Raw genomic sequence first — 23,528 nt, 5'->3', positions numbered from 1 at the left:
TCTTTATACTGTGCAATGCCAGTTTTAAATGCAAATGTAAGAGCGTTTAAATCGTGTACAGAATTACCGAAATTACAACTTATATTTCGTAGCTTGTGACATGCATATGTATTTTGATCTTACCAGATGATGGAAATGCTGCACAAAAGTAACTTACCCGGGGACTTCCCTGGTGGTGCAGTGGTTAAGAATCCACCTGCCAATGCAGGAGACATGGGTTTGAGCCCTGGTCCAGGAAGATCCCACATGCCGCGGAACAACTAAGCCCGTGTGCCACAACTACTGAGCCTGTGAGCCACAACTACTGAGCCCACATGCCACAACTACTGAAGCCCGTGTGCCTAGAGCCGGTGCTCCACAACAAGAGAAGCCACCACAATAAGAAGCCCGTGCACTGCAACGGAGAGTAGCCCCCGCTCACTGCAACTAGAGAAAGCCCGCACACAGCAAGGAGGACCCAACGCAGCCAAAAATAAATAAGTAAATAAATAAAATTTTAAAATAAATAAATAAGTTTAAAAGAAAAGAATCACTATTAAAAAAAGTTACTTAACCATTTTTATTTCACGTGTTGGCATGTGCACGTTTTACAACACACTCTGGCTTCTGCTTACTGATGAGGAACAAGGACTAAAGGAAAAGGAACTCTGGTTCGCCCTCTCTCTTCTGTGTCTTCTACTTCGTCATTTTCAGCCTAGTGGTTGACTTGAACAGGGAAGTAACAGGAGTAGGGAGGCTGAGGTAGTCTCCTGTTCGTTCGTGTTTCTTGGAATGGCCACTGCATCCCTCTGCGTTGAAGTGGGGTCTGTGTCTCCCCTTACCCAGTATAGATGGAACACACGGACCCTATGCTCCCTGGGAGTCCATTGAGCTCCAATAGCTTGCGGGTCCTGCAATTCTGTGCTCCTGGGGCATTGAAGAGTGATATGCACGTGGGACAGGGGGGCGCACATTGTGCTTGTCTTCTGTGTTCACACACGTGCTCCTTCGTCCCACCAGACTTCACTTACAAAACCAAGTTCAAAGATAAAATTGCAGAAAGTTTCAAGATGGCAACAGCAGGGCCAAACAAAGGATGAGGTCCTATTAGGGTTCTCTAGAGAAATAGAAGCAAGAAAATTATATCTGTTCATCAAACTATCTATCAATCAAGGAACTGGCTTACAATTATGGAGGCTGAGAAGTCTCACGACCTACTATCTGAGGTTGGATGCCGCCCCAGGAAACCCAGTGGTGCAATTCCAGTCCAAGGGGAGGAGGAGACCCATGCTCCAGCTCAAGGAGTCAGGCAAAGAAAGGATTCTCCCATCTTCTACCTCTTTGTTCCGATCAGGCCCTCAGGGGATCAGATGGTGCTCAGCCACATCTGAGAGGGTGCTCTTAGCTCCCCGATTCTGGTGTTAATGTCTTCCAGAAACACCCTCCCCCCCACACCCAGAATAACCTTTAACCAGATAGCAGGGCCTCTCAAAGTCCAATTAGGTTGATACAGAAAATTAACCGTCACGAGGTCCTTCTGAGTGTGGGGTCCTATGTGTGTGCACGGGTCCCCTGGTCTGGCCACTGCTGCCAGTCACTGCCACTCCTCTGGAGGGTTTATCTGGTTCTGCTTTGCATTAGAACCTTCCACACAGGCTGGTAAGACAGAGACACACATATCCACCTTGTGCTGGAAGACCTTAGGCAAATGTCTTTCACACTCTGAGCCTCATCTTCCTTCTCACCTGCACGATGGGGATACTGATACTATTGCATCAGTTGTGAGAAGTACATGCACAAGTGGCTGGACCTCTCTCTCTTTTTTTAAAAATTAATTTGTATTGAAGTGTAGTTGATTTCCAGTGTTGTACAGCAAAGTGAATCTATTATGCATATACATATAGCCACTCTTTATAGATTCTGTTCCCATAGAGGTCATTACAGAGTATTGAGTAGAGTTTCCCATGCTCTACAGTAGGTTCTTATTAGTTATCTATTTCTATATATAGTAGTGCGTCTATGTCAATCCCAATCTCCCAAGTGGCTGAACGTCTCTAAGCTTCAGTTTCCTCATCTGGACAACATTCTCTTTTGTTATTAAATTAGATGACACATGTGAAATATCTGGCACATACTTCAGCCCTATTTTAATAATTATCATAAGAGCATCTCCCCGCGTGTGTGGGGAGCAACAGCAAGGGCCCGTGGTCTGTAGGGATTCTCAGAGTCAGGCAGGACAGAGGTGTGGCTCCAAATACTTGGTTTGGGGCAGGATCAGAGAGTTGTTGGAGTTCGAGGGGACCACGGGCTTGCAGGATCGCAGCCGAGCTCTCTGGATCCCAGGACTGGCCTCCAGCCCTGGACAGGAGCTAAGGTACTAGACAGGAAACTGAGGCAGAAATGCAGTTTCTTGCCCAGATGGAGGTTGTAAACCATGGATTTGGGATGCAGATGTCCAAGGCTCCCCCAGCCCCACCACAGGGAGCATCAGATACTAAACACGAGGGGGTAATTGGCTTCAGGACTGCTTACTGATGAGAGTGTGTTTATCTCTCCAGCCCTGGTCCCTGTCAGGACTGGCTTAGAGGAATATTTCTCTGTCTTCTTTGAGATGTAAATACACATTTCAGGAAAAGAAGGAGGAGGAGGAGGAAGTGGAGGACAAGAATGAGGAGGAGAAAGAGAAGGAGGAGGAGGAGGAGGAGGAGAAGGAGGAGGAGGAGAAGAAGGAGAAGAAGAAGAAGAAGAAGAAGAAAAGGAAGAAGAAGAAAAAGAAGAAGAAGGAGGAGAAGAAGGAGAAGAAGAAGGAGAGGAGAAGAAGGAGAAGGAGAAGGAGAAAAAGGAAAAGGAGAAGAGGAAGAAAAAGAAGAAGGAGAAGGAGAAGGGGAAGGAGAAGGGGAAAGGAGGGGGAGGGCAGGGGAGGAGAAAGAATAGTAACAACAAAAACAACCTGATGATTTCGGAAATACCAAGTTAAACAAATTTCAACAAATTCTTTATATGAGAACCCACAGCATCATTAATAGACCCCAAACTTTGTGAATCTCCGGCAGCGTGTCCCAGACCCATCTGCACAGGCACTATTTTCCAGAAAACGCTTTGCAGAGCACAGTTAGGCGATTCCAATACCACGGACATCTGGTGAGGCTGGAGCCGCTGCTGGGGAACGTCTGGGCCCTCCAGGCAGAGCAGCAGGGGTGGGGCGGGGGCCCCTTCTGAACATCCCTTGGAGGGACCCAGAGTTTTGAAACCATGAGAAACAAAAAGGCAGGATGCTAAGAGACGTGCCCGCCGCTGTTCCGGGGAGGATGCTGGCATGGGCGCCACATCTGATTGCCGCCGGGCTGCAGGTGGTCATTAACCTTCCACGGAAGCCAGCCTGGCGGGGACATCAAACACAAGAGGCAGTAGAGCATTTCTGGGAGGGCCACGTCCAATTCCCACGCCAGCCTGACAGACGCGCCACCGCCCAAGCCCAGCCACATCTCCCCCTCAGGTCTCCAGGCTCCTTCCCTGAGACCCGGCTGGCTCTGCTTCTCCAGAAGCCCGATGCCTTCTCCTCCCAGGGCAAAGTCCCACAGCATCCCACAGCTGGCCTCCCCAAATCCCTCCTTGTTCCTAGGGATGGGCACATGACTCGCCTGTCCCACCCCAAATTTCTGTGGGAAGGTGCTGTTATCGACAAGAGGAACCCAACAAGGGTTGCATCTGAGGAAAGTGACGGGTCACTGCACTGTTATTTGCCCACTGCCTCTAAGAAACTCTGCCTTTTCCTCCCTTGGAGCCCAGGGAACTGCTCAGTGGATGAGAATTCAGTGCTCTATATTCAAGTCCAGGACTTGGGGAGATATAGTAAGATTGTTGCCCCTCAGTGAGCCTCAGATTCTCAGAAAACAAAAGTGCTGGAACTCATCACATAAATAAGAAGCTAATTGATACAGAAAAACGTTGGCCTGGGCCTTTTGGTTTGGTTCCCAAGGGGAGAACTTGAACCTGTGGCTGGAACTGCGGGGAGACGGGCATCCGCTCAGAAGGAAGCACGTTCAATCCTGATGCACAGGGAAGCGTCTGAACAAAGTATCACACAGGCTAAGGCACAAATCCTGGCAAATCTTTATCTGAATTGCAGCATTCTCACTTCCCTAACCCTGTGCCCAAAGGCAACTTCCTCAACAAGGTAAACCTCAGGCTCTTGTCTGTAAAATGTAGATACAATCAATTACCGTGCAAATCATCGGCCATTCATCCACCGTCACTAACCGGACAGCAGCACCTGCGAGGGGTGAAGCGGTTGAGGTCGAGGGTTTATTCATGTGATGGAGCTGCTTCCGGATGCAGTGCGCTGCCCGAAGAAAGCGGGTGAGCACTGAGGAGGGAAGTGCAAGGGAAAGGGTCCTGCTGGGTCCTCCGGGCCCCGCTGGGTCACTCAGGGACTCAGGCCAGTCTAGGACTGTGACCCCGGTCTGGCCCCTGGAGTGGAGCTCTTCCTGTGGACTCACAAGAGAAGCCAAGTCAGTGCAAGAGGGGATGGATGGGCTAAGAGAGGGGGCAGCAGGGGATAGATCCGTCCAAGAGGCAGCTAGAGGGAACATGTGCAGGACGAAGGGGAAGCAATGCTTCCGCCAGGGCTGATTCCCGACAGGAGTGTGCCCCCTGGTGGGTTATGGGGGTAATGATCCCACCCAGGGCTGAGGCCCCTTTCTGAGTCGGCCCGGTCCCATCTGGTTGGGGCTGTCTGGTGTGGTCTTAAACACCAAAGCACATGCCTTATTAGGAATGGCGGGAAAGCTGGAATGAATTGTGGAGGGGAGGAGGTTAATTTGCTATATTTGGAAGTCCCAAACGTACTCCCATCCCAAGAACTTCGGAGTGAACTCTTCCCAGAAATCCACCCTCCACTCCCAGGCCACCTGACACCCTCCATTGCTCACGAGGACGTCCTGCCCTCTGGCACTCTGGGCTCTGGTTCTTACGCTAAAGACTGAGCCATGCTCAGACTCAGGGCTCCTACAGCCCCAAAACAGCAGATCTGCTGAATGGCTCACTCCCTTTGACATGGGTTTGTAGCATAATTCCTGATAATGGGCACATTGTTTTAACAAGATGAGGCCAGTGGTGAATTAGTGTCCTCAGGAGCTGGCAGTCACCTTCTTTCTGAGCACGCCCAACACCAGCTGGTCTCCATGGCACTCAGGACTCTGTGCTGGCACCTGCCCCCTTCAGGGCCAGTTGATGCTCATGGCCCATACTGAGCGGGAAGTACCCACCATAAGCACCACCCGCACCACACTCACTGCCTAGGACGGACACTTCGACTGGCTGTGGCCACTCCTAGGATGCCCGTGACCTATGGTCCATGCGGCTGACACCACAGATACCCAGCCAATTAGCTTCTCTCTCTCGGGAGCCCAGCGGGGACTAAGCAACGGGCTCCTGGTACCAGTACTGAAGAGTGATGTACAGAGAGGGGGCTATGCATGAGGCCAGAGGGTGGGGAGATGGACTTGGTTATATTTCTGGCTTGTGATGGTTAACTTTGCATCAGCTTGGCTGGACCACGGGGCCCGGATATGTGGTCAAACATTCTGAATGTTTCTGTGAGGGTGTTTGGGGATGAGACCTACATTTAAGTTAGTGGAAATCTGAGGGAAGCAGATTGTCCTCCATCCCATGGGTGGGCCTTGTATAATCAGTCGAAGGCCTGAATAGAACAAAAGACTGGTCTCCTCCAAGCAAGAGGGAATTCTGCTGCAGATGGTCTTTGGACTTGAGCTGCAACATCAGCTCTCCCTGGATCTCCAGGCTGCAAGACCACATTGAAGATGTTGGACTCGCCAGCCTCCCCACTCACATGAACCAATTCCTTTATATTCTCTCTCTCTCTCTCTCTCTCTCTCCCTCTCTCTCTCTCTCTCTCTCTCTCTCTCTATATATATATATATATATATATATATATGTGTATATAAATAATATATATATCTCATGATACATATATGTTTCCTATCGGCTCTGTTTCTTTGGAGAACAATGACCAATACACTGGCTGACATTTCTTTGTCACTAAACTTTGAGAAAACAATATCCCTTCTTCTCTTTTTTCTTCCTCCATAAAATCTGCTAGTAATCAACTTCATTTAACAAACAATTTTTATGATTATAATATCAGTTTCAGGTTTTTACAGGATTATTAAGCCAATGATGATAACATTTAATAGGTTGTGTTATTTGGGACATTGTTATCGTTTCTCGTAACGTCTCTGTCAAGATCATTGGGTAAGATGGGTATGGGAGTGGTATTTGGAGGCTCAGTCAGACAGGCGGAGGCGTTTTCTCTACATGTGGCATGGAAAGCTTTGGTCCTTCCTCCTTAGATCCATCACAGTCTGAGTTTTCAGCAATGTATTTGCAGAGTATTGTGATTAATGGTGTTTTCTTGTGCTCTTCTAACTGCCAGGATGACAGCTGGGCTGTTCACACGTGTGTGGATGTGTGCATGTGTGCGAACACATATATGATGTTGGTGTAGTCATTTATCCAGGGATAAAATTAAAACCTGAGTTCCAAACTTGCCTGTGAACCCACTGATCTGGTGAATACTGGCCACCCGAATGCCTCAGTTTGGGAGTCTCCAGCAACCTCACGCTAGGTAGGATTTAGATTGTGTTTATCTTTTCATCCCCAGCCCCTAACATGGGGACTGGGCACACAGGGGGCCATGGGGAATAATTCATTCAATGAGTATGCATTGGGCACCTATTATCTGCTAGGCGGTGTTCTAACTGGACTTTCCCTTAAGATGACAGAAGTCAATGATGGGTAAATAAATGACCAGGGTAATTTCTCACAGTTGCACCAGTTAGAAGTAGAGCGGTGACCTAGGGTAAGTCAGGACAGGTGTCCCGGGGAGTAGTGCTAGCACAGGTCCCTGGGTGCCTGCAGTCACGTGGCTTTATAGAGTGTTTTTCTGCAGGAAAATAGCTTGCTTCCTGCACATGTCAAATCTGATGATAACTCACCAGGTGTCACTTAGAGACAATGAAAGGAAGTCAGCCAGCCGAATGTGGAAGGTATTCTGCGTGACCAACACAGTGTGAGACACAGGTCCCAAAAGCTACCTCAGTTCTCTCGGACACCAGTCCCATTTTGTAGTTAGGAAATTTAATTATTTCATACTTATAGTTACTTTTAAGTCTTTTTCAGGAGTGTATTATTGAATTTATATTTATGAATACATTTATAAATTTATAATTTATAAATAAATGTATATTTATAAATAAATTCCAGAAGAAATCCAGGAATTTGCAGAGACTCAAGGAAGACGTTTGCTTTCACTTTTCTCATATGTGTACGCTTCTAATTTTTCTCTTCCGAGAAAACAGATGCCATAGAAAACGTGTAGTCAACTAAAATGTTTACGGTTAAAATCTTTCCAAACCTTAACCTCACAAATATTCACTATGAACAATTTGTTGTATTTTCTGAGACTGTTTTTAAATTAAGAAAAAGCTGTTTTGAACATTATTGAGACTATATAGGAAGTGTCCAACTATATCATGCTTTGATCACTTAATTTTATAAGTATTGGCCAACATCATTACAAACATGTCCTAAATATTATTGCAAATTCCTGTACCAAATCCCATAACATGAATAATATAAATATCATTTAGGTTGTAAACAATATAATCATCTTAGTAAATCATTCTCCACTCACTGAGCATTTTGGTTGATTTCCAGTATTATGGAAAAATATTGCAAACTCATTGCATCATCTGACTGCTTTTCCTTCAGCAAAGGCTTAAACCGAAGGGCAAGGCTCTTTTCCCCTCGGAGCTCGGAGGTAAGGGGTGTTTGAGTGAGTCCTGCAGCTTCATGGCCTAGGTTCCCTCGGCTGCTTTCTCTGCCTACCTCTCAGCCCTGAGATTGGATAAAACCAGTGTCAAGGCCCTATTTAGTCCTCTAAGGCCAGGCAACTACAAACTTGATAATGTCACACGAGGAGGCTCTGACTTGTGGTCCGGATGTCTGACAATGGCCTTTAAATGTCACTTCATTGAGATTTCCTCTGTCATTATTATAATAGTTCCCTTCCTTTCTTGCGCTATAGGAAATGGGCATGAAATCTGACTTCAAACCCTCAAGATAACCAATTTGTTAAGCCAGTGTGGGAGGGTGATTCAGCAGTGCCCATATATCTGAGGCTCTGACTCCCCTTGATAAGTTCACCTTGCACCGACCCCCTGGAGATGTGGCTTTGGCAGGTCCTCAACACCTACAATGTGCTGGGCGCTACTCTAGGCTCTGTGGGCACATAGAGGAAGAGACATGGTCCCTGTCGTTAAAAAAGCTCAGCATATAGAAGAGACAGAGAAGAACGGTGATCATTAAGATGTAGAAGGTCAAGATATTGGCTACAAGAAGCATCAGATGATTTGAAAATGTCCTGCAGGTGCTTTTTATCCAGGCTGGGAGTACCCATAAAGCTTACTTAAGACTAAGTTGAATCTTTACATGGTGAGGTTGGGGTAGGGAGATAGGTACAAACATGCATCAGGATTTAGGGATTTCTCTGCCACACAGGGGCAGGACAGCAAAGCAGAGATAAATCCCTTTGAGTCATACGAATCCTTCACAGCGTGCACTGCAGAGACCCCCTCCCCCTGAAGGCTGACAGCGGGACAGCGGTCCTCCAAAGACAGAATACAGGGAAAGAGAGTGGATAGAAATCCTTCTGAAGTAGCCCAAGCGTTTGCTGAGTGCGGTAGCTGCAGGGTTCCCTGCAGGCTGAGGTCAGGGTCACAAGGCAGAGGGAGATCCCCTGAGGTATAGAAATCCCGGGATGGGACTGGAGGAAGAAAATAACTCCCAGGGAGCCCAAAAGCTCGTATCTGAGGTGAGGAAGAGATTAGGAGAGAGAGACCTACCACAGTCAAAAGGCTGGCAGCTACACTGTAAACGTAAAGATATCACTAGAGTTTTTGCAGTGCACACCTCAAGGAAATGCCTTCTTACCTTTTTAAAAATAATGGAAGCCAATTGTTCAGCAAATCTAAACGGCAGTGCAGAAGTCTCGGTGTAAATACGGATTAACTTCACGGGCTACCACCTCCCGGCAGCCTATCGGGAGGAGTACGCTCTTTCCTGGGGGTAAACATTTTTTAGTTAAGTCTCTACTACTCATCCATACACAATGTTTGACGTAAAATCAAGCGTTATAAAATTTACAAAGAGGTAAGAAACTGTGACCCATAGTATAGAAAGGAAGTAATGCTTTTCTAAGTAGCCCGTCGTGAAAAAAAGAGAAAAGAAATCACAATGGAAATTGGAAAAGAGTTCTCACAGAGTTTTAAGGAAAATACAACATGAAAAACATCACTGACTTAGGTGGTGATCATTTCTCAATATACAGACCTATATCAAACCACTATGCTGGACACCTGAAGCTAATACAGTGATATAGGTCAATTATACCTCTATAAAAATGTTTTCATTAAAATATTAAAAATTATTTTATAAGACCACTGGAAACTTTTTAAAAATCAGAGATAGGAAAAAATTGTGGTATGTAGCTAAAGGGGTGCTTAGAGGAAAGCGTTCAGCTTTAATGCAAATATTAGGGGAAAATTGTAAAATCAATAACCCAAGCTTCCATGTTAAGAAACTCAAAAACTCAGAGCAAACTGAATATTAAGTCCATTTTAAAAATGAAATAAAAATAAGAGCAACAATCAACAAGCTACAGAAAGGGTGAATAGAGAGAGAAGGGGCCACACAAAGTCTCAGTGAGTGAGGGGCAGGGCCAGGGCTGACCACACCCCTCCCCCGGGGCTGGAATGGGGGTCACTTCTTCCTCCACGATTCTCTCGGCAGCCTGGAAGGAAGCAGAGCTGCAAGTGCGAGGGGGGCAGGCCTCAGGGATGGGGATGCGGGAAGGAAGGACCGTGCAGAGGCCAGCACCGTGTCCTTAGATTATCCGAGACTCTCAATTCTCTCAGCCATCAAGGAGGTAACTCGTTCTGGCAGCTCTGCTAGTTAAAAATTGTGTTTCCCTGGGCAAAGCATTTGCTTCTCTGCACTTAATTTCATCCCCTGTAAAGTAGGGGTGTGGGGGCGGAGACGGCAATGCCCCGTCTGCCTGGCTGTCCTGAGGACCGACGAGGAGAACGTGGGCTATGGACCTGACACGGAGCAGGCCCGCCGTCGGGGGGACTGCTGTCTGAAGGGGGAGGGCTGGCGGCCGAGGCCGCACCAGCCATACGTCCTTCCTCCCACCTGCCTCTCCCGGCTCTTCTGTGCTGTCTCTTCCCGACCCAGTCCCTCCTGGACGCCAGGGCCACCCGCACGCTGAGCCCCAGGCTGCCTTTCTGAGCTTGAGCTGCGCAAAGGGAACGCGTGCAAAGCCTGTTACTGGCAGCGAGCGAAGAGTCAGGGGCTCTCTGGGGCCAACCCAAGTGACAACTGAGCTGCAACGTGAAGGCCAGTTGAACACAGGGACGGCCAGGACCTTATGAGCTCCAGGCGACACCGTCTCAATTCCCAGGGAGCACTCCCTCTCTGTCTGTCTGTGTCTCTGTCTTTCTGTCTCTGTATCTCTGTCTCTGTCCATCTCTCTGTCTCTGTCCATCTCTGTGTGTGTCTCTCTTTCTGTCTCTATACTTCTGTCTCTCTCTCTCTGCGTCTCTGTTCCTCTCCAGTGGAAAGCTAAATGACAGCATCAGCTAAACCACTCCAGGCTGTGTTTCCTCTCCCCCCTCCCCCCTCCCCCCCCTCCCCCCTCCCCCCCCTCCCCCCTCCCCCCCCCCCCCCCGCCGTGAGCTCCCTCAGTTTCAGGAGGCCGGGGGCTCAGAATGCAGATCCCCGAAAGGAGGGCAGCACAGCCACACACCCACCCAAATCCCCTGCACCTTGTGTCCGTGACCCTGGGCTGCACACACACACAGCCTGCTGGCCCCTCTGCACTCGCCCCCTGGCCCCTGCCCTGGCCTGCTCCCCACACTGCCTTGGCCTGAGGGGGCTGCTCTCAGCAGCTCTGATTCTACCACACCAGCCCTGGGCTTCAGCCGCACTGGGCACTGGGGCTAGGCTGCAGCCGGGGCCCGTTCTCCTCCCCGTGCACCTCGCCAGCCAGCTGGGGCCCTGCCCCACTCCCCGCCCCAGACCTGGCCCTCTGTCTTCTGTTCCCCAGACCCTCCAGCACACAGACCCACACCCGGATCATCACATGTGTGTGACAGCAGCTCAGACCAAGGCTTGCTGTTGCCCAGGGGATGGGACCAGAGATGACTGCCTTCTCAGAAAGGGAAGGCCGAGCTGGAGAAGGCCTTTTACAAATGCCCCCGAAAAAGCTGCCCTGGAAGGCGCATAGATGAGCAAAAACCAAATACCTGAATCCGTGCCTCCAGCTGACGCAACGGTACAGAGTCGGGACAGGCCCGCTGGCGGGGAGCCCATGTCAGTTTCTCCAGGGCAGAAGGACAGAACTCGTGGCCTTCAGGTCAGACTTGACCTTTAAGATTTTCATTCTCGTTGTTGTTATTATTGTCATTACCTGTGTGGTACTGAAAAGCAAGCTGAATTCATTATCGCATCTCAAAATTTCACAGTCAAGCTCCAGTCCCCAGCTTCTCGGTGAGGCCACACTGTTCCCACAGGGCAGGACGGCCTGAAGCTGAGGGCCCCCCACCCTCAGCAGGAGGGGTGTGTCATGGTCGGTCACAGTTAGTGCCCCCGCCCCCCGTCTCTCCGTCCTCAGGCAGCATCTGGCCTACCTGTACAATCGTGTTTACAACGTCTGCTTTGAAACATCCCCTGCTGTGTCCAACGAGGAAGGTGAGCAACTGGTGGGGAAGGTGAGGAAGGGTCTTGCCAAGTCGTCGTCTGGGCTGGATCTGGGGCAGCCGCCCACGCCAGAGACCTCTGACTCTGTGACACTGTGTCCCTCGAGGGCTCGTTCCAATTCCACATCCCACGTCCAGAAGCCACTCGGGCCATCAGAGCCCTGTCGTCTCTAAATCCCAGACCCCGTGCTGTCTTTGCTACCCTCTCAGTAATGACTCATCCACTCCCATTTACATTCTGCGAGTATTTATTGATGCCCCGTACATGCTGGATGCTATGCTAGGTCCCAAGAGGGACAACAACATGAGCCACGCATAACCCTGCCATTCAGGGGCTGACCGGCGTAGCAGCAAGAGCTCAGGATTGAATTCTGCTACGATTCTGCCCAGCTTTGGGGGGTTGAATGAGCTGAATGAGTGAGTCATTCAACAGCTCTGAGCCTCAGTTTCCTCGTGCGTGAAGACTGATTCCTTCCCCTCAGGGTCGTGAGAGCATGCGTGTGACTGCAGGGCACAGCTGTGGTCTGCTTGTTCTCGCATCCATCCACCCCTGCATACTCTCCCCTGCGTGGTGGGGACCTGCATTCCCCAGGCGTCCTGGTTCCTGACTTCCCAGTGGGGAAGGCCAGCAGGATGCCAAGAGCAAGACTGAAGGGCAGCTGGAAGAGGTGAGGCGGGTATTTCTCCCCTTCCTCTTGCTTTGAGCACGGTCTGGCCATGCTGTCTCCTCTACTGTCCCACGGCATCTACCATGGCTTTAGTTGCTGCCAGAAAACTCTGGTTCCCAGGATCTGCTGGCATAGCTTTGGTTTGTAGAAATACCCTTACAGTTTAATTTTCTACCCGGCCTCTGGGGAAAATTCAGAGAATGTATGCACACAACAAGCTCGCCACCGAAGAGGGGCCTATGTTCACAGCTGCAAAGAACAGTCCATAAATTCACCGTCCAGTTCTCTGCTTTGTGTTTCATTGTGAAGCACAGTTTCTGGTTTCCTTAAGAAAAAGTGTCTCTTTGTCATACTGGACTTTGCAATGCTTGTGTTTTCCAAAAGGCAATTATGAAAACAGCCTGCTTTACTACCATAAACAGCGGACGAATTCCAATCTTAACGCCGTCAGAAGACAGGGCCTGCTGAGATACGTAAGACCCAGGAGGCTCGGACAAACCCAGGGACGTCTGCGTATCGTCTTAGGATCCCAGGATGCGGGAATGAGGAGGGGCCTTGGGGGTCCTCCGCTTCAACCTGCACCCCTTCCTTGGGGGCCTGCTCCTCAGCATCCTTTGCTGGGCGGCTTCGGCTTGGATGCCTCCCGTAGCAGAGAACTCAGTACTTTCCTTGACAGCCTTTCACTTGCCGGGACAACTTGAGCTGCCAGAAGATGATGCATCCTATTGGAGAGGGCGGATCCTCTGCGGTTTCACCCACGGAGCCTTCTCCTTCCCAGCTGTGTGTGCTCTCCACAATGCCCATCTCCGTTTGAAGTCAGGACCCTCCCAGCACGCTGTCACTACTCATTCCTCCAGGTTTCCCACGGGCCTGTGACCTTGGGTGAGTCATGTAACCTCTTTGAGCCTCGCTCAGAAGGTAAGGATAAGAATAGCTCCTGCCTCGATTCAGATACTCAAGGGAGGTACACGTGGGGAGTGGCTGGAAGGCCCCGGGAACACGGCACTCTCTGCACACCTGTGGGTCAGCGTTACTGTCCTGCTGTCGGGACTTCCGCTATTAATAATAATCACAGGCAGCCCCATCCCCCTGACAGCTGCTTGTCCTAAAAACTTTTAAATAGAGCTTTATATCCAACATCACCACTGTACAGAATGAGAAAATTTAGGTTCAAAAACCCTAATTGGTATCACCCAACTAGAAAGCGGCCAAAGTAATTGTAATTAATTAATTATAAAACACCAGATCTGGTAACATCAAAAATTCTTGAACTTTTCGTTGTATTGATATTTATTATCTATAAGAAGATGATGTCATACATACGTGTAGATATATATAGCTATAACCTTTCTGATTTTATAATGACTTTCCCTAGTGTTATTCTTGAGAAACTTTAAATAACTTACCTGGCAAGACATAAATCATGGCAAATTTAAACTGACTTTATTTTTTTCCTCTTGAATGCCAACCCCACAGCCCTGTTTGCAGGGCTAAAAAAAGTAAGGAGAGATATTCAAGCCCTGCTCCTCTTGGCTAACTGGGGACTTATTACTGGTTCGTTGGCTCACAATGGCAGGGGGCAGACCCATCCTTCTGTTTCTGGGCTGTGAGCTTCTAATTGGAATGTGCGTTGTGTAATGAGGTTTACTACTTATGAGCTGCTTCATGAAAGGGTAAACTCCAAAGACAAAATGGTATTTTCATGTATTTATTATTTTATCTGTGGCATGAGATGGAACAGAAGGGCAAAATCAAGGTGAGCTTTTAGAAGTGTCTCCGTACCAGGGGTTTGGTCTTCACTCACTCCCACACCTTCATTTCTCCATAAGGATTTGCTGACTTCTTCAGGAAATACAGAGGAAGAAGTGATTCCTTCTTAAGGCGAATTCCAGAGAAGGCTCTGTGGAGGAGGTGACATTTGAATTGGGCCCTGGAGGATGAGAATTCTGATGCATTGAGTTGGGGGCAGAAAGGCAAAGAAGGAGAAAAAAACATTTTCTGGTTAAGCTGGGAGAGCCATGGGTCAAGTCACCGACCAATCAATCATCTGAAACGTGTGTGGGCACCGGTATCTGCCAGGCGCTGCTCTAGGTAGACATGATGCAATGAGTTAGAACCAGAAGCAGCTTCTACGTTCAGAGGAGGGAGCCTGGGGGAGGACAGTGGCGAGGGGCACACAGCGTGCAGGACCACCAGGCCTCTACCTTGGCTCATAAGGGAAAATCACGTTAGCAGAATAAGTAAGTAAAATAAAAGAGGAATCGTCCCCTCACTGTCTCATGGTCCTGCTTGCCACTTGCTTCCTCCGACCTTAACTATCACCACATCTGTCTTTTTTTGGTCCTTGCCGCGCTGACCATGGGATCTTAGTTCCCTGACCAGAGATCGAATCCACGCCCCCTGCAGTGGAAGCGTGGAGTCTTAACCACTGGACCTCCGGGGAAGTCCCTTGTAACTTAAACACAGAGGGGCCTCCACGTGGAGGCTGGTTGTATGGGGGCAGCTCTCCTCCAGGAAAGCTTGTGCCCCCGAAAGTTCTTAGTTTTCAGTGGGAGACAGCAAGGTGAATACAGGAAGAAATGGAACACAGGTAGTTACCAACCCCAGCAAGGGTCCTTCTTCCTGGTGTCGTTGGAGCCAGTAGAACGAGACCAAGTTGGGTTCAGAAGCAAAGGAAAGCTCCGTTCGGTACGCGGGTCTCTCACTGTTGTGGCCTCTCCCGTTGCGGAGCACAGGCTCCGGACGCGCAGGCTCAGCGGCCATGGCTCACGGGCCCAGCTGCTCCGTGGCACGTGGGATCTTCGCGGACCGGGCACGAAGCCACGTCCCCTGCATCGGCAGGCGGACTCTCAACCACTGCGCCACCAGGGAAACCCGAAAGCTCCATTCTTTGATCAGAGAAGGGAGGGGCACGGGTGGGGCTCTAGGGCGCATGCTCTCCCACCACCCCCAGGCCACGGGCGGGGCTGCTTCTGGGGATCTGGCAAGGGAAGAGGCGGGGTTCTCGCGGGAAGGGGGGGGGCGGGCAGGCGCAGGCGCAGCTGCGCGGCTCCCCGCTCCAGATGGCCCTGCCAGGCGCGGTGCCTCTGCACACGGCCCGCTGCCGCCGCTGCCATCTTGGATTGAGGGTCGGGTGCAGCATGTCTGCACACGGCCGGAGAGCTGAAGTGTGGGTTCAGCCATGCTGCACCAGTATCTCTAGTCTGAAGCGCCCAGAGCGTGGCCTCTGACTGCGGCCCCCCTGTGAGTGAGTGAAACTAGACTAAGCGCAAAGGAAAAGAAAAGGTTAGACTTTATTTTACTGCTCAGACTTTATTTTTATTCCCTGGGAATTGCTCCTGGGTGGGAAGAGGTGGCGAGAGCTTTGTTCTGGGTGCCGTGAACACAGAGAAAAGCCTGAGAGCTCTTCTCTGACCTGCCAGCTCACCTGGGATGAGGGGGAAGGAAAGGTCTCTGATGAGACCTCGGTCCATGCCCTCCAGCCAGTCCCCGCCAGGGATGCACCTGCAATGAATGAGGAGGCTTGGTTACCTTCCGGTGAGGGAGTCACTGTCAGAGTGTGCTGGAAGAGACTCACGTAGGGTTGGAGTCTGTTAGGTGGTATGGGAAGGAGTTAAGGAAGTGGGCTTTGCTCTGGATTGGATGCAGTGAAAAAGCAGGTAATCCTAGTTTTGGGTATCCTACCTATATCTTACATATAGGGAGATCTCCCCTATGTAAGGGAGTTTGGAGTGAGGCTATGTTATCTCAGTGGGTCCTTTGCCCAGAGTTGCAAATGTCAATCAAACGAAACCGTGTTGGGTGTAGCAGAGCAGAAACTTTATTCATCGATCAAGGAATGGAGGAGGGAGAGCGCATGCTCTAAAAACACCTTCTCCCCGATGGAAGGGGAGTGAGGGAATTTTAAGGGATAGGAGGCAGGCGTGTCATCAGGGAACTAGGAAAGGGGCAGAGATTTCCAGGGACAGCCAGGGCATGCGAAGTCTTCCCTGCTTCTCTGCACAAGGTACGAATTGTGCCTAGCAGAGTACAGATCCCCCCATTGGGCAGAGATCTTAGCATAATGATGAAGCAAAGGTAGCTTCCCGACAGCTCGAGGTCTCTTTTGCTTATGCTGGCTCCTATGGTCAGGTCGGAGTAGGTTCAGGCACATGTCTTTTAAAGCACAGCTACAAAACATCTCTGTCAAACCCCCGGTGCTTTTTTTTTTTAAAAGATTTATTTTATTATTTACTTATTTATTTAATTTATTTTTGGCAGTGTCATTTCTTAGTTGCAGCATGCGGTCTCTTTGTTGCGGCACACGGGCTTCCCCCTAGTTGTGGCGTGCGGGTTTTCTCTCTCTAGTTGTGGCGCGCAGGCTCCAGGGCACGTGGGCTCTGTAGTTTGCGGCACGCAGGCTCTCTAGTTGAGGCGCGCGAGCTCAGTTGTTGTGGCGTGCAGGCTTAGTTGCCCTGTGGCATGTGGGATCTTAGTTCCCTGACCAGAGATCAAACCCACATCTCCTGCATTGTAAGGCGGATTCTTTACCACTGCACCACCAGGGAAGTCTCAACCCCAGGTGCTTTTGAAACAAACGTAGAGGTAAATCAAGACAAGGATCCTTCAGCTCTCAGGGGAAGGTAGGGGTGACAGCTACAGCTGTGATTCCAAAGAAGCAGCAGTCACTCCGTCAACCACGATGGGGGATGTTTGGACATTTTTGTGTTTTGGATAAAGTTCTTGTTCATGATTATGCAATGGTCTTGTTTGTCTTGATCTGTCACGGGCAGAGTGGCCTTGTCTGGTGTTGATATTCTGTGAAATGTTTGGATTCAGCAGGAGGACGCCAGGCCAGCTGCCAGATGCCAGGGGTTGCCTTCTAGTTCTTAGCTCTGAGGTCACACCTAGACTTCGGGAGTTGTTAGTTTTGTGGCTTGAGTAGAGAGACGGCATATGCATAGACTTGGCAGGGAGAGAGCAGTGACCATCTGGGGAAGCACAGGGGCTCGGTGGCTTGAAGCAGGAGTGAGCTTGGGGTGAGAGGGTGGTAGGTGCTGGGTAGGTTGGAAGGAGTAAGTCACGAGGGTCTGGCTTAGGCGTTTGGACCTGGGGCTGCAAACGAAGCAGGGAGCTAGGAAGAAGAGTCACATGGTCTGATTTGCCTTTTATACAAGTCACTTGCTACACTGGAGGTGGATGCAGGGAAATCTGAATGTTCAAGTTGAGGGGCAAAAGGTGCTGAGAAAACGTGGTCAGAGACCTTGATCTGCTCCGCTCGACCATGTCATACTTGAGAGCACACAGAGGCCCCACCTGCCCAGGTAGATGGTCTCCCCACTACCTTTAAAATAAGCAGCCAAAGAGACTCTTGAGAAGAAGAATTCAAGCTGATAACCAAAGCCCAGTGTAGTCTGACCTCCTTCAGTTCACAGAAGGGTCTTTGTCAAAACTGCCTCCAGGCGGGACTTGTCTGGTAGAGATGGCGGTTATCCTGTGGGTGTAACAGCCCTCCTGCCTCCCTCCCTCCCTCGCTTCTTTCCTTTCCGTTCCTTTCTTTCCTTCTTTCTTCCTTCTTAAGATATTCTTCAAACATCATAATGACTAAAATACCTTTCCTAAAATTCAGTAATTTAGTCCAAATGTCTTTCCAGTGTAGGTACTCTCTCTTCTCTCGAGTTGTCTGTTTAGACCTTCTCTTTGCCGCTGACATTACTCAATATCACGACAGTGGGTCCAGATGTGATTTTCTGTGTATTTGTCTGTGTTGGGACTTGCACGCCTCCTGAGTCTGAGTGTTTATGTCCTTCGGCAGTTCTGGGAAATTCTCAATTTTTCTGGTCGTTACCTCATTACATATTGACCCCATGGTTATCTTGTTCCTATTAGATGTATGTCATGCCTCCTTTTCCCACGATCCTTGTAAATTTACATTTCATATTTATCTGTCTGTATCTCTCTGGATTATGTTTAGAGTAAGGTCGAAGTGTTATCACAGCTAATATCTAGAACATGTTATTATATCATCATCTTTTTCAAACGTCACTTTTGCCCATTCATTAACTTTATTTAAAATTTCAGTGACTGCATTTTTCCTTCTGGGTGTTCTATTTGCCTGCTGTTCTGTTCCTAGTATATTACCGTTTTCTCACAGTTTTGAGTCTATCTTTCATTTCTTTATTTATTTTGAATGTACTTAAATTTATTTATTTATTTATTTATTTTTGGCTGTGTTGGGTCTTTGTTGCTGCGCACAGGCTTTCTCTAGTTGCGGCGAGCAGGGGCTACTCTTCACTGTGGTGCGTGGGCTTCTCATTGCGGTGGCTTCTCTTGTTGCGGAGCATGGGCTCTAGGCCCGCAGACTTCAGTAGCTGTGGCGCCCAGGCTTCCATAAACTCTAAGTATTATTTATCTGAAGTTCTTAGAAGTCTTAGTAATTGTGTACCGATCTACTCTAACTTCTTGTTTATGCAATATTCATACGTATCAAGCATTGTACTGTGCTTATATATTACCAATGACACGTTGTTTCTCTATGCATTTGGTCAGTTTAGATGTTCAGACTGAACTGGACCTGGATTGTACCTCACCCTAGATCAGCTTGGCCCCTTCTGCCCCCCTCCTTCCAGCTCTTAGCCACACATCTTGTTTCCTTGCAAACGTGCCCCGGCGATGTCTTGTGTACTTCGTGCTGTTGGAAAGGTCTCGTCAAAGCTGCCACAGTACAAGTTCCCACAGGCCTAGGAGCCCTGACATGCGCCATCACCTGATGAGGGGGAAATTGTACACGTACGCATGGGTGGGACTGGACCGCCAGAGGCTTCTGCTTCCCAGAGGCTTCCTGCAGGGTCTAGATGACAATCCCAGGAGACTGAGGGACCTAATGAACTGTCGAGTGTACTCTGTCTGGTGGAGAAAGGAGACCGGGACGAGCCCGCAGGTAAATCTCTCACCCTTTCTCCTCCTTGAAGATGAAGTGCTTCCACGTGGCCCTTCCCCACTGGGCTTTGTTTGAAGCAGTGTCTAACTCAGAAGTGCATCCTCTTAAAATTTCTGTGCACACGGATGAGTGTGTCACCTAACACCATGGGCATTTGGGGTTGTGAGGTAGTTTTGAAAGTGTTCATAACGTACATTCCTGTACAAGTTTTCTTATCTGAGTTATGGGTGTCATTTGTGTGAATAATGATACGTTGTGTGAATAAAGATTTGCATTGTAGGACAGTGAATAACTTAGCCTCGTTACAAAAATAATATATATTATTAGACACCGTCCCCTACCCCAACCGAGATGAAAAGTAATCTCGAAGAGCAGATTTGCAGAAGCTGGCTTCTGTGAACCCTGATTCTCTTTTTCCTTTGGGCAGGTTATGATGGGAGGCGCTTCTCAGAGGAAATCACATCGGTTGGTGCCCAGAGGCCAGGATTTGATCTCAGCTTTGTCCTTACTGGTTCTATGACCCTGGGCTAGTTAATTAACCCTACTCTTGTATTTTCTTTTCTTATTTGGAAATTGGGAACTACGAGTCGTATGTGGTAGGGTTGTTGTGAGGCCTGGGGTCATAGGAAGGCGGGTTGCCTGGCACAGTCCCTGGCATTTAGGGTGGCCTCCAGAAATGGGAGCTGTGGGGTGGACCGTTCCCTACTGCAGCCCTGATGTGGCAGCCTCGGCATCCAAGTCCCTTTGCAAATCAGTCATTTCAGTGCAACAGACTTTCACCAAGCCCGGTCTGCTTGGCTCACAGTATAGGCTCTGGGGATTATACAAATGAAGAAGACTGCTCGGCAGTGGGGGAAAAAAATTCCACTAATATTAAAGCCTATGTCTCTTTGAGTTAAGAGCAAAACGTCACTTACTTCTAAGCGTCGTTTCCAGGGAGCAGGTAACAGTAAATTTGTGGAGGCGTTTGTGGGAACAGACAGAGGACTTGCTGTCTGGTGCCTTTGGGCAAAGTATACAGCGACATTCCTTCTAGAGAGATTCAGGAAATGGCATCGTCTTCAGGTGGACAAATTACACACGTGGCCCCCGATGGGTGGACACCACTCGGACAGGGTGTTGCTTGGTGAGCAGAGCGTAGGCAGGGTTTCAGTGGCCACATGCTTGGTCTGGTTGGGGACCTTTGCGCAGTGCACAATTCAGGAGCTGGGTTCCTTCCAGAGGCCCTGCGGGAGAATGCGTTCTCGCCCTTTCCAGGTCCTGGAGGCTCTGCCCGTGCTCCTTTGCTCACGACCCTTACCCTCCATCTTCACGCCCAGCCACAGTCTGACCCCTCGTGTGTTCTCACATTTCTTTGTAACGATAACCAGGAGAAGGTCCCCACTTTTAGAGGTCCACATGATTAGACTGGGCCCACCTGGTTAATCCAGGTACCTGCCCCCCACACCCCCCCCATCTCAAGGTCCTTAGCTGTAATCACATGTGCAAAGTTTCTTTTTCCACATAAGGGCATATATTCACAGGTTCTAGGTATGACATCATGGACATCTTTGGGAGGGGGCATTATTTTGCCTCCTCCAGTACCTCCAGCCAGGAAGGAACTGAGGCCCTCAGACCAAAGTCCAGAAGAAAATGAAGGCTGCCAGCAGCCACATGGACCAGGAACAGACCCTTCCCCAGACCAGCCTCAGATGAGCCCAGCCCCAGTTGAGACCTTGTCTGAAGCTGAGAATGCCTGGACCCCTGACCCACATGGATGGAGATAATACACGTGTGTCGTTTGAAGCACCAAAGATTGTGACAATATTATTCTACAGCAGTCGTTAACTAATACATTATACAAAAGCCCATTGCCTGTTTCTCCAAACCCATCTACCATTGCCCTCCCCTCAATTTATACATGTTTACATTCTCAGAAACACACACACACAAAACCACCTACAGTAACTATACACTTGTAGTTCTTTACACAAAACACAGGGTTTCACGCCTCTCTGCTGTGAAATTAAATGAAGATTTCCCAGATGAAAGCAAGCAAAGGCTATTTAGTTTGAACTTGCTCTAGCAAGGGAGTCACCCACCATCATGGGCATTTGGCAGAGAATCCAGAGCTGGCAGAGGAGCAGGAAAGCTTTATAGTGTCGAAAACACACAGGCCTTCAGGGTGCCCTGATTGGAGGCTGTTGGCCTGGAGACGCTGGAGTTGGACTAACCACCTCCAGTAGGGCATGTGACTGTTACGAGGTGAATATTATTTTTATTCCAGTTGGTCCTAAGCTAGAAATGGGGGCAAAAATTAGAGAGGCTGTCAGTTATCAACCAAGACCTGGCCATTTGGGGCTGATCGTTTTAAGGGTTATTGGTTGGCTTCCAGGGTTGGTTGCTGCAAATTGCGGATTGGAGTTAACGTTTCATATATACACACACGCATGCACGCACACATGCTCACACATGCACCCCCACAAGTGCGCACACATACGCACACGCACACACATGCACACGCACACACGTGCGTGCGCGCGCACACACACACACGCTCACACATGCACCTCCACAAGCGCGCACACATGCACACACATGCGCACACACACACATGCACACGCACACACGTGCGCGCGCACACACACACACGTTTGTCCGTTTGTATATTGAGTCTCATAGCACTTTTTCACGTACGGTTCTTTCTACCCAGAGCGCCCATCCCTACTCAGCTGCCAAACTCACATGCAGCTTTCAGAACTCTGCTTCAGTGTAATGACTTCCGGGAGGCCTGCTGCGATCACTCTGCCTTCTGTCATCTCTCTGTAGTATGTCCGCATCAGCATCAAATGTTCCACGCCGCGTTATTTTATTGGCATATGTTTTTCTATCCAACTTGATTGTGAGCTCTGTTTCTCCAGTGTCCAGCCTATGGCCTGGTACCTAGGTGCTCAGTAAAGGCCTGTTAAATAGTTATAAAAATAGGGCTAGTGACAAAGCAAATATTCCTGTATTCTCCATCCAATCCAATGGTTTCATTTCCCTGTTAACCTGAAGCCGTGGAGTCATGCAGTCTTGAAATCGGAAGGTATCCAGCTCATCTCAGTCTACTACCAGGAAAGAGAAGGGGAGTGACAGAGATTCTTGCCCTAATTCCCAAGGGGGAAGAGTCCAGAGCCTGGGTTCTTTCTGGTTTTCCATGAGTCCTAGAGACCTGTGGATGCTGGAGGGCTAGAGCCAGAGTGCAGGGGTCAGGATCCTCTCAGTAAAACAGATGCACATGGAGGCTGTTGTTTACGTACAAGAATGCACTCATGAATAAGGGAAAATCACTCATCGTCTAGCAACTACTATGATTCACACTTTCCAAGGAATTAATAGCATAATCCAGGAAGGCACTGGACAAAAGGCTGGCCCTGCAGAAGTATGTGAGTGTACTGCTTTTCTCTGTCTGCATTCTCATTAGCCCCACGTTATGAAAACACAGTTATAAATATTCAAAGTGGTATGTATAAATCTGTCTTCATATAAGGAACTCGATAGGAAATGTAGGCCCACAGCTGTTACTTCTTTGACTCCTTTGATCCTTAACCCAGGTGAGCAGGCATGTTCCGAACTTTTCTTTCTTTTTGATTCAATTCAAGTCCCTGTATGGTTAATTAAAAACAACGGCATCATCTCTGCTGTGATGGAACGGTCCCATCGCAACAATCCATCATGCTAATTAGCAAAGGGAAGAGGGATTTGTCTGTTTTCAAGTTGTCTGTTCTAAAACTGGTACAATTCAGAGGAGATGCAGCAAAAGCAAAATCCAACATGCAGGATTTTGTTTGGAAAATGGTACTTTATGAATCTTGCACTGTAACTTGGATTTCTTCAGATTTGGGCCCCTTGTATTATTATTGTTGCTGCAAAGTAATAATAACCTAATAATATTTATGGTATCCATAATAACAGTAGGTAGCATTTTGGGATGTGTATTCTGTCCTACATCGTCATTTCTCCAAGTGTGTTCTTACAGCACTAGTTTTTACTATGGAAGATGCTTCCAGGGTCAGAGCTGTATTGGAAAACTGAATCTTCTAGTCCTTCCTTGGAGATTTATAACATTCACTAGAAAAAATCCCTTTAGGAGTCATAAAGTTT

This window comes from Grampus griseus (assembly GCF_964374135.1).
Source record: "Grampus griseus genome assembly, chromosome: 17".
Taxonomy (NCBI): Eukaryota; Metazoa; Chordata; class Mammalia; order Artiodactyla; family Delphinidae; genus Grampus; species Grampus griseus.
Note: the sequence above shows the minus strand (reverse complement) of the source record.